Source organism: Urocitellus parryii, chromosome 10, assembly GCF_045843805.1.
Source record: "Urocitellus parryii isolate mUroPar1 chromosome 10, mUroPar1.hap1, whole genome shotgun sequence".
In the NCBI taxonomy this organism is placed as follows: Eukaryota; Metazoa; Chordata; class Mammalia; order Rodentia; family Sciuridae; genus Urocitellus; species Urocitellus parryii.
In genome coordinates this window covers 31,798,486-31,811,010 of record NC_135540.1, presented here as the reverse complement: position 1 = coordinate 31,811,010, position 12,525 = coordinate 31,798,486, and the positions used below count along the sequence as shown (strand labels likewise).

Here is a 12,525-nt window from a genome sequence, read left to right as displayed (position 1 = left end):
TAAAATTCTATTAGCTATTAAAAAATAGTCACTTAATTCTTGTCAACCACATTTTTCCTTCTGTGTTATAAAATATTAGAAGTTATTCTTCCTATCCAACTGCACTCCTGTTAGAGTCTGTAAACAAGTCAGGATGGTGCCTGGCATTTTGCCAGGGGGAGTGGTTTGTGAGGTGGCGCCAGCGAGCCATTAAGTGTGGAGATTCCTTATTGGTTCACTGCTGTATCTAGTTTATGTTAATTAAGATAAGCTGTGTGGAAAGTATATATACCCCTCTGGTCCTACAATAAACGGCTCCCAGTCCTGCTGTATCAATCTACACAAGTTGCTCGTCACCCCCCAGTTATTTTGCTGCAGCCGGACTGCGGCACACTCTCATACACATTAACCATCTTCTCTCTTTTCTTTCCTCCCTACACACTTCCTAGATTCTGGTAATCACGTGGTCATATTTTGTGACTCAGAAATTATCTACTTTTTGCTGTCTATGCTATATATTTGACGACTATACTACTTTGTATTGTAAGTTTTTCTGTTCTGCTGTCCAGGCCTTGAATTTCTAAAATAAATGTTGTCAATAGGGTAATAAGCAAGCTCATGAGCTTTGAAGCTAGACTTAGATTTGAATCTCAACTCATCTGCTTAGCAACTGCAAAATCTGAAAGTTTTAAAAATCTATTTTCAACTTAGTTTCCTCACCAGTAATGTGAGCATAATCACAGTAACATAAGACTGTCACAAAAATTAAATGAAATAATATAGGAAAAAGATGTAGATCAATGATTGAAAAATGGACCTAATATTTGCCCCAAATCCTTCATTTGAACACATTTTTAAAATAATTTGAAAATTCCATAAGCAAATCAATAAAACTGTGATACAGTATTTGGAAATGAATGACCACATGCCAACGTGGTGATAACTTGCTTAAAAAGTACTGGGACATTTTTCTACGTAAGACTATTCCAAAGTAGAAAAATTTTTCATGGAGGACTAATAATGGCATTAATAAACATCATTCCTTCTTTCAGGATTATCCCAGATCACTCTTAATTGTTAGAAATAAATTCCCAGACAATGGCAAAGTGCCTTGCCTTTTCTCAAGACTAAACAAATCAGGTTAATGGGGTGTATGTATTGATGCCATTTGTCTTTGCTCACTAGCCAGTAAGAGCTGCAAATGAGTTTAACTTTTTCCCCACTGTGAACTCAAAGCTCTATCTGCTTCAGAGAGAAAATTCTCACTAAATGACTTTATAGAGAATTCAGGAAACTGTCTCCTGACTTCTCCAGGTATATGGAGATGAGAACAGCAGATCTCTGCCCTCCAGCTTACTGCCATGGGAAAGCCTCATTATTTTTACCCTAGTTTTTAAGAACCAGGCTCTATTTATGCTGCCCTTAAAATTGTTATTAGATAAATTGCTTCAAAAGTCCTTTCCTTGTCTATGATTTTATCATTTCCACTCCTGGTATTGATAACTGTGTCTCAGTCCAGTGTTTCTGAATTGCACCACCTCCTCCACACTGGAGGATGACTCGATTTGCTATGTTTAGATGCACATTCATAGAGTGCATTGTGGTGTGCACATCTGAGGACTATTAATTGTAATGGAGTTTAATAGACTGTATATCCAATAGAAAGGAAAGGACATTTAGGTTCTAATTTAAGATCCATCATTAACTAATTTTCTGATTTTGTATGCATCATTTAGCCCCCCTGGAGCCAATCTCTATCTGCAAAACAGATATATGACTACCTATTTTAACTACTTCAGAGAATTTGAAAGAATAAAACATGTTAATAGTGGTGAAGTCATTTGGAAATATCATGTTATGTAAATACAACTGCTAAATCAATTTTTTTGCAGTGATCTGGAATAGACAAAAGTCCCCAATAAAATGTACTGAGCCAGATAATTATTCCTATACTTAAAAGATCTTTCCAGACAAAATATTAATCTATATATTATCTCAATATATCCTAAACTGATCAGGTAAGTTCATTTGCCACACAGGGCACAACAAAAACTTTTATAACTGCACAATTTTGAGAAAAATGATTGCTATTTCTTATGAAGAATGAAAACACAAGAGTGAAGAAATAAAAGTAGAACTAAAATAAGATGCATTCATATCTGTTATGTACCACTAACAATCCTATTACCTAAACAATTTCTGTACACCCCTTGTGATTTCAAAAGCTAACACAGAATTAAAAAGACCTCCAGAAGAGCATCCAAAATGCATAAAGCTAACATTGAATTTTTGCTTATTTATTTGCTTTTGTTGTTGTTATTTGCCTTTTTTTTTAAACTAGGTCAATGAAAAATGAAATAAGGCTAGATTTAAGGTTCTTTCTCATTTATAACTTTTTAACAACTTTATCTTTCCCTGAAAAACTTAAATAGGCTACGAGAAACACAAACAAAAACAATGTATAATGTTTTCTGCATTTATTGTTAATCTTTCAAAGCATGTTTTTCGTTTAATCATGCCTTTAAGAATCAACAGTTAAAATCCATTTAACTAATTTTTATGAAATTAAATCTAATTCAGTGGCTTATTTAGCAGATATACCTTTAACCATGTCGAAATGTTGCCTTCACTCAACTTCTCTCCAGCTAAGCAAGATGGCAGAGTGGATCTAGGCATCGACCTTTGACTTCTCTACAGTCCAGAAATGAAACAGTGAACGAAGAGCTGACTGTTTGTTGTGACTGAGGGATGACAGTGTGAACACTCTACAACTCAATATTGGACAGCTTGAGACTTGGAGACTTGGTTACCAGCACAGAAAATAAAAACACTTATTTTTTTTTTTTTTTTTTTTAACCCAGACCCTAATCAGAGAGGGTTTAGGAGAGAGGTTTACCAAAGAGGGAAAGAAGGAGAGGAACATCCCATAATGTTACTTCCTTAAAAAAAGTTTTGAAGAAGAGCAAAGCACACCAAGTTTAAAACAAAAGAAGGGCAGCACAGATTACACAGTTTAGCACAAATTGTAGGCTGAACACCGTGTGGGGCAAGGTTGCCATTTTGAGTCCACAACTGGCCAACCTCACTGAAGGCAATTAAATCCATACAGCTTCTCCTCACCTAAAGACTGTAATAGAAAAAGCTGGAGGGAATGCCTCTGAAATGGGTTGTCTCAGTAATACATCTAGAAAAAAATTGTAAAGCAATTATTGCTAGTTGAGGGTTACTTAACCATGCCCCCCAACAACTCCCCACCTCCTGCCCCAGAATGCTAACCCTAACCAAGCTCTTCACATAGTCTTCACAGGAGCTCAGGCAAAGAAGGATCAATAGACATCCTACCTCCATCATGGGGATTGGTAAAACCCTAGTGATCTTCAGTAGTCAAGGTGGAGGACTCTGTGCTACAGATTGCCCACAAAGAGCCTGCACACATAGGATCCACAGTTACAGCCAGCCATCAGGTGTTAGGATAGCATCTCTGATCAGGAAGAAATGGGTGTGAGGCGTGAACATGGGGAAGTAAAAGAAAGCAAGGAAGTATGTGACCATGAAGTGAATGCTTAGTTTCAGAGATGAGAGGCTTAAAGAAAAGGATGGATTAAAACCTAAAAATAAACAAAAGAAAGATCCCAGTGCACTGAAGGAAAGAGAAGTCCCCCAACACCCTTCCTGTTTATTCTTCCAATATAATACACACCTGGGCCCACCTTATCATATCCTGGTTGTTACCAGCTTTATCCATTTTTCCATTAAAGCCAAACTGGACTTAATGCAGTTGTTGATAGACTGTCTGTATGCCAAGTGTATCCCTTGTGTAACTGATTGGTAATGACTGAAATTGAGAAATTGGGGCAAAAGTATTGCGTGGCTTTAAGGATTGCAAAGAATCCACAATTTGAGCAATGATCATGAACACAAAAGGAACCAATGCAGAGGACTGCTTAGTACAAAGAGTAACTCAGGACAAGTTGACTGTGACCCAACTGTGACCTTAAACGAAGAATCTGGAAGATCCCTGGAGTTCCTATCATGCACATTTTTAACTATAGATACAATATTGAGTGTATGCCAGATGATTGTGGAACCCTCGGTTCTGATCTTACAAGACAAAGTTCCTCTACTTTCCTTTGACCAACTTTCTCTGTTGCTAGCTCAGTAAACATGCTATAGCATATAGAATAATTCATATAATGTGAATTATTTGCTCTATTATGAGCTGAGTATGTTTAAATATATTCATTTCTTCATGCTTTTTGAAAATGATATTTTGTCTCATTTAAAAGTTTGCTGCAATTTTTACATAAATAAGATGCTTAAAAAAAGAAGAAAAAAAAAAGGTAGCACCTCTACAAAGAAGCGAAGCAGAGTGAAGAGAGAGCACTCAGTGATTCACAACCATGAGCCATAAGAGCTCAGATGAAGGTGGGCAAATTTCCATTCTACTCCAGTCACAGAAATGGTAGCTTATTGATTCATGTTAGCCAGGGTAGACATTTCTGCATTCCAGACCAGGCACAGAGAGCCTGCATTCATAGGCCCCACAGTTTTAGTCAAAAAGCTCTATGACACTATATAGAAGCCCTTGCAGAGGGAAGTGTGTACTCAGTGACAACCCTGGGTGCTTCACCCTGCACTCCCAACATCCAACAGAAACAGCAAGCAGATACTGCACTCTTCAAACTTGCAAACTTGGGCCTCTGGGTTGACAGCAAAATACTGGCTGGTGAGAAACCAGGAAAACAACCAGAGATACTAGTAGCTCCTGTGTTCTAGCACCTCTAGGAGGGTCTATACCTGTAAGTGCCAGAGTTATCAGAAAATTGAGTTGTCAACTCAATTTTCATTCAGACACATGGACCCACAGAGGGCAGTTCTTGAGAATAACCCAAATAGCCAGAGGAAGACCCTGTGAAATAGCTGTGGACTTCACAAAGGGGCTTACAGAGAAGCATCCCACAGACCAGTCACCACCCAGTGTACCCAGACACAAGGCCACCAACCTGCAACCTGCACTCCAGAGGTGGCAGCAGCGCCTAAACACCCCACAGACCATCCAGTGATACATCAAACATATTAAAATATACCTGTTTCAGAACGTCATGCCTCTTATACTCTGAAATATACACAAGAAGCCAACACTGGATTAGACAGTGCAGGATACATGGAGCTTTACTTCAGGAAGGCATACAAGACTGTACCCTGTAACAGATTATTTCCTATGTATATTTCAGAGTATGAGAGGCATTGCAGCCCTCAACCCATTTATATTTCTCCTAATATTTTGAAGCATTGACTGGAATCATTCTATCTTCATTTTACTAACTTGGTTTAACACTTGCTCTTCTCAGTCTTTTTCCTCTTGTATAACCTGCTCTTGCCTTAAATCTTCCCTTCATCTCTTTTGCTTCTTTTTATCTTTGTTTGTATTATTATTTTTATATTTTTATATTTATTTTTCCTTTGCCCATTTTTTCTCTCTCTCTCTCCTGTAACCATTACATAGTATAATAGTAACTTTACTTTCTTTAATAATTAATTTCTCAACCTGTTCAAGAATATTACAATTTTATGCCCACATTACAATAACTGATCATTTTCAATAAGAGTTTTCCCTAAGGTTAATTAGTACATGGCTCTGCCTCTGAAGTGATTGTAGTTAATAGAATTTAGCATCTCCTCTCAAAGTGCTGCTGATATTAGATGATACACATTGAGGGGAAATGTGGGTATTTGGATATTTACCCAGACTTGGACACTTAAGAGAAAGAAGCCCATTAAATATACCCTTACATAAAAATAAAAGAGATTATCATCCTGTAGATTGGTAGACAAACAATATAAAAAAGCAAGGGAACAAACCACCACAAATAGTCCACAACATTTCAAGAACTGCTTCCATTGACACCATAGTAGAGGACACAGTTAAAGAATGTAGAAAGTTCAAGTTAAAATGTTCAATGAACTAAAAGAAGATGTAATAAATGAACTGGGAAAAAATACAGGTATGAAAGATCATTTCAATAAAAAGAGGGATTCTGAAGAAGACCTAAGCAGAAATCCTAGAAATAAAACATTCAATAAATAAAATTAAAAATTCAATTGAAAGCACCATCAGTATATTAGGCCACATAGAAGACAGATCCTTAGGCCACAAAGATAAAGTATATAATCTTGATAATTAAGTCAACAATAAAGAAAAGATAATAAGATATCATGACCAGAGTATTCAATAAATATGGAACAACATTAAAAGACAAAATATAAGAACTATTGGTACAGAAAAATGTACCAAAATAAAAACTAAAGGAGTATACAACATTTCCAATGAAAAAATATCAGCAAGTTGTCCAAACCTTAGCAATGAGATGAAAACCCAAATACAAGTGGCATTTAGAACCTCAATAGGCAAGATCAAAAAAGATCCTAAGACACATAATAACTAAAATCCTAATTTACAAAATTAGAATAGAATTTTTAAAGTTGCAAGGGAAAAAAGGCAGGTCACATTTAGAGGTAAAACAATTAAAATTTCTGGTTTCTCAGACTAGAGTCTAAAAGCCAAGAGGTCTTGGAAGAATATATACCAAACCCTGAAAGAAAATGAATAACAACCAAGAGTCTATATCCAGCAAAAAATATCCTACAGATTGAAGATGGAATGAAAACCTTCCTTGATAAACAGAAACTAAAAAAATTCATAACCCTAAGCCAGACCTTCAAAATATAGTAAATGAAGTACTTCATACAGAAGAAATGAAAAATAAAAATAAAATCCAACATAGGGACGAATTGCATTAGCCGAATAGTCAACTGAAGGAAAATCAGTTCTGCATTATGCATTATGAATAAATAAATCAAAAATTCTGCATTATGCATTATGAATAAATAAATCAAAATGCAGGACATAAAACCATTTCCCTGTGGTAACACTGAATACAAATGGTCTAAAGTCTCCAACCAAAATAAATAGATTGGCAGAATGGATTTAAAAATATCCAATTATATGTTGTTTACAAAAGACTCAACATACAGGCAAAGACATCCACAGACTGAAAGTGAAAGAATGGAATCAGTCCAGGTGCCAGTCAACAGATGAATGGATCAAGAAAATGTGTTAAATTTACACAATAGAATTTTACTCAGCCACAAAGAAGAATGAAATTATGTCATTTGCTGGTAAATGAATGGAACTGGAGAATATCATGCTAAGTGAAATAAGCCAGACTTAGAAGGTCAAGAGTCAAATTTTTTGTTTAATATTTGAAAACTAGAACAAAATAAGTAGATAGAAAAAAAAAGGTGAGGGATTCCATGAAATTAAAATAGAGATTGGAGTACAAGAAGAGGATAGAGGGGGAGGGAAGAAGAATAGAAAAAGGGAAAACCTGCACAATGAAATCAATCAAATTATGCCATGCACATGTATGAATGTACCATAGTGAATTTCACCTTTATGCATATCTATAAAGCACCAATTAAAAACAATAAATAAATAGAATGAAGGCCTATAGAAGAGAGGAAGTGGAGTGGGGAAGGGAGAAGGGAAGGAAAAGAGTGAGTACTAGGAACTGCAATGGAATTAATGATATTCCATGCATGTATTATTGGGTCAAAATGAGATCCATGGGGGCTGAGGTTATGGCTCAGTGGTAGAGCATGTGCCTTGCATGCTCAGCACCACATAAAAATAAATGAAGATATTGTGTCCATCTACAACTAAAAATATTAAAAATGAGATCCACTATTATGTATAATTATAATGTACAAATAAAAACAAATTATTTTTCTTCACTTTTTTATCATATATTTATACTTCCTATTATAATGTTCTAATGAGATTCTATAAAATATTTTCTTTGTGAAATATTCATAAAAGATCAGAAAATATAACATAAAATTTAAACAAATTAACCTGCCAATTCTATTATTTAATACTAATAAGTATCCTATGGGAGGATTCAAATATAGGAGTAAAATGGTAAACCAAAAAATATCAGATGAGTAATTTTGTCCCCATAAATCAAGGGTATACTGGTCACAACAGACAAACTGGTGAGATTTGGGGCTTAGGAATAATTTTTTTCTTCAAAAACAGATTTACTAAGCAAATAAATATATCAAATTAAGCAAGTTAGGTAAGTGACCACAGATTGTATTTTCTATAAATAAAGTTTTATTGGAACTCACACAGGCCCATTTAATCTCTTATCTGTAATTGATGCAGTAGAGTAGCAGAACTGAATAGTGACAATGACCATGTGTTCTACAATATTTACCCTTTATGGAAAAAGCCTGGTGACTTACGAAGCTGATAGCACAGTTAAAAATGACACAACAAAATAACTTATCTCATCTTCTTTTTGTGCAGAATAAAACTCAATAATAATTTATCTCATCTTGTCTGTTGAAGTTTTATTTTTATCAATTTTATTATATTCCCAAAATGAGAAAAACATCATTTTAACTTATCAACCTAAAACTATGGGAGTATTTCTTTTAAAAAATATTTCCAAAGTTAAGCAATTGTCTCCCTAAATTCTAGCAATGCCATGAAACATCATTACTAATTATATTATATGTTAGCAAATTGCTTTCTCAATTATTAAGAAAGGAAATAGTTGAATATTTTAATTAATATTTTAGAAGCAAAAAGAAAAAAAATCAGCTAATTTCTTTTAGCTAAAATTTCTAATCATTTTGAATTAGCCAGAATTGGGAAAATATAAACCTACAATGGAGTTGATCTCAAACTTTGGTTTCTTATTGTTTCCTCATCTTATGTGCTTCCTTAACAGGACAGTGTGAATATAAATGTCCTTTACAAAACCATGGCCTGATTACAATGTCCAATTCCTGAGTAAAGGCCATCTTTGATGACTCTTCTAATTATAGATTCTGCTCTAGAAATACTGACCATATAGGGCTTGGGATGTGGCTCAAGTGGTAGCGCACTTGCCTGGCATGAGTGAGACACTGGGTTCGATCCTCAGCACCACATAAAAATAAAATAAAGATATGGTGTCTAAAACTAAAAAATAAATATATAAAAATATATTGACCATACATACATGAAATTTTTGTGAGATTGTAGCAAGAGAGAAACAGTCCGGATCAGTTAAGTAAAGTATATCAAGAAGCTCAGGAAAAAAAATATTTGTCATCAATTTAGTGGTTTGGAGCTTTTTGAGTGCAAGTTGATGGAAGTTTGAGAGTAATAGAGAGAAATGAGTAATGACTTATCAGGAACAATTTAAGTGAATGGTCTTGAGGTTAAAATGAATATATGAATGAAAGCTCTTCAAGGAGAGACAGTAATTGGAACTGGTTCTTATATTTGTAAACTTCCCAGCATATCTGCAACTCAATACATCTGGCATTGTCATGGCTAATCCTTTGAGTCCCTTAGCATCTAGGGACCCTTAAGTACTTAAAAATGGAAAAGGTATTTGCCATTCTGCTAATTATTTTGAATTCTAAATGAAATCCTGACTTGGCAAAGGCATAGCTTTACTTTCAGGGATTGTAATGAAGTTAACATCATAAAAATACAGAGTTGTAGGCATAAAGTGTCCTGAATTTGAATATAAATGAAATTGAAATAAAGCTTAGCGCCAGGCATGGTGGCGCAGGCCTGTAATCACAGAGGCTCTGAAGGCTGGGGCAGGAGGACTATGAGTTCAAAGCCAGCCTCAACAAAAGGGAAGCATTAAGCAATTCAGTGAGACCCTGTCTCTAACTAAAATACAAAATAAGTCTAGGGATGTGGCTCAGTGGTAGAGTGCCCTTGAGTTCAATCCCTGGTCACCTTTTACAAAATATTGCAATATTTATATTTTTTACTGTTGTCAATAATTTAGCCTAAGTCAGGCATGGTGGACAGGACTGTAATCCCAGTAGCTCAGGAGGCTAAGGCCAGAGAATTGCAAGTTCAAAAGCAGCCTCAGCAACTTAGTGAGGCCCTAAGAACTTATGAGACCCTGCCTCTAAACAAAAATATGAAAAAAAAAGGGCTGGGGATGTGGTTCAGTGGTTAAGCATCCCTGGGTTCAATCCCTGGCACTAAAAAAAGAAATTTTATCCTAGATAGGCTCATTATAGAGATTATAAAGTAGACATTTTATTATTGGTGTACGTTTCCTTTTACAATGCATTTTACTTATTACTTTGAATTGATTATGCAAAAAGTACAAAATATACATAGTTTAGGACTTTTAATGTGTGTTAATTATATATGTACATCTTCAGTGGCTCAAATAAACAGCCTTTATTCTTCCCTGTGTCACATTATTCTTTCAGACTATGTAAGTCTCATCTATTGTTCTATTTTATTGTCCCTTTCTTTATCCTTGATTTCCAAGTCCATTTCCTTCTTACTCCTCCTTCACCACAGGTATCACTCTATTGCACACAGTATTTTTCATACATACATAGGTATAATTATGTATATGCATTTGTAAACTATAAAATAAGCTTGTGTGTTTTAAACTTATATTCATGATACTATGCTAGTGCTCTATTCCATATTCTCCATATTCCATGATTGCTGTTTCTCTATTGGTACATTGTATTTTTAACACGTCTATTTGTCTTTTCTGATATATTTCCTAGAGAAGGGTACATAGGATGCTTCCAGCTTTTATGATCAAATTAATGCTACAATAAACACATTCATAACATTCTTGTATAAATCTGTGCATGAGTGTCTATGTTCAAGGGCAATATTGCTGGAACATCACCTCTGCCAGGATTATGTCCACCTGACACTGATGGGATGCCTATTGTTTCACGTACTTGACAACGTTTCTTATCACATATTTTGCATAGGTTTTATAAAGTGTTAGTTATTTTAAATTGCATTTCCTGATGATTATGGTAATTTAAAACATCTTCTCATGCTTTTTAATTTATAAATTTTCCCTTCCTGTTGACATTTATTGGCTATTTTAACCAGAGATCCAAATATTTTTCAAATATGTAAGATATTTACATTTCTTAAATATCTAAAATATGTACTTATATTTTAGATAACATTAGATTGCTGGGTTTTTTTTTCCTGTGCAATTTCCCCCCTAATGTTTCTTTCAAACTTCCTTTGTAGAGTAAACCGTCCCATTTTAATATATGCATATCCATCAATATTTCATCTTGTGCTACAATACCTTCTCATGCCTTCTATTTTTAATTTAATCCTAGGATATTACATTTTACATTTTCTTATGCTCATTGTATGAAAGTTTCACTTGTATGAGGTGCAAGGAATAGAGTCCAAATTTATTTTCTCCATAAATCTCCAGTTTTTGTTTATTTTGTGGCTCCATGTATAATGATAATGGCCTCTTCAGCTCTGTCAGTTTTGGGTGTTCTTATTTTTTTCCATTTTCTAATTTTACATTTTGTAATCAGACCTACCACATAATTTTGTTATATGCCTATGTTGTATGTCTTATTACCCAGCTACAGGATTCCATTTTCTTTCTCACTTTACTATCAGTAGGTCTGGATATTATTTATACCTATTTTTCTTTTTCTTCATCAGTTTGTCTAAAGACTTATCAATTGTACTGAATTTTTTAAAAAGTATTAGCCTTTATTTCCCCTTCCTTTCTTCCTCTCTCTCCTTTCATTCCTTTGTTTTTTCTTTTATTTTTGGTGGAATTGGGGATCACACCCAGGGCTTCACACAGGCTAGGTGAGTGCTCTATGGCTGAGCTACATCTCCATTTCTTATTTCAGTTTTTAATATATTTGATTTATTTTCTACTACTTACTATTTTTCTTTCATAAATTTCTTTGGAGTTTAATTTATTTTTCTCTTTTCAGTTTCTTAAGGTGAAAGCTTAAATTAAATATTTGGCACATTATTCTATTGCAATTTAAGTACTTAATGTTTTTATAGCCATTTTTCCATTAATTCTTTGGACAAACATTTCTCCCCACATTTATTTATCTGAAAAAGTCTTTCACCTTAATTGTCTCATTTTTTTTTCCAGGTATACATGATAATAGAGTGTATTTTGACATACATACATGGAGTATAACTCCTTCTAATTTGGATCACATTCTTGTAGTTGTACATGATGTGGAGTTTCATTAGTCATGCATTCATATATGCATAGGAAAGTTATGTCCGATTCATTCTACTGTCCTTCTTACTCCGGTCTGTCCTCCCTTTCCTTCATTTTCCTTTGTCTAATCCAATGAACTTCTATTCCCCCTCTGTCCGAACTGTGTGTTAGCATCCACATATCAGACATAACATTCAATATTTGGACTTTTGAGATTGGCTTATTTCACTTAGCATGATAATCTCCAGTTCCAACCATTTACTGACAAATGCAATCATTTTATTCTTCTTTATGGCTGAGTAATATACCATTTAGTATATATACCACATTTCCTTTATCCATCCATCTGTTGAAGGGCAACTAGTTTGGCTCCATAACTTAGCCACTGTGAATTGAGCTGCTATACACATTGATGTGGCTACATCACTGTAGTATGCTGATTTTAACTGCTGTGGGTATATACTGAGGTGTGGGATAA

At 34.5% G+C, this 12,525-nt stretch overlaps 1 pseudogene; it reads left to right on the top strand.

Annotated features, from left to right (window-relative positions):
• The first annotated feature begins 3,493 nt into the window (after positions 1-3,493).
• On the top strand, positions 3,494-4,113 carry LOC113187881 (rRNA-processing protein FCF1 homolog pseudogene; annotated as a pseudogene).
• The last annotated feature ends 8,412 nt before the right edge of the window (positions 4,114-12,525 follow it).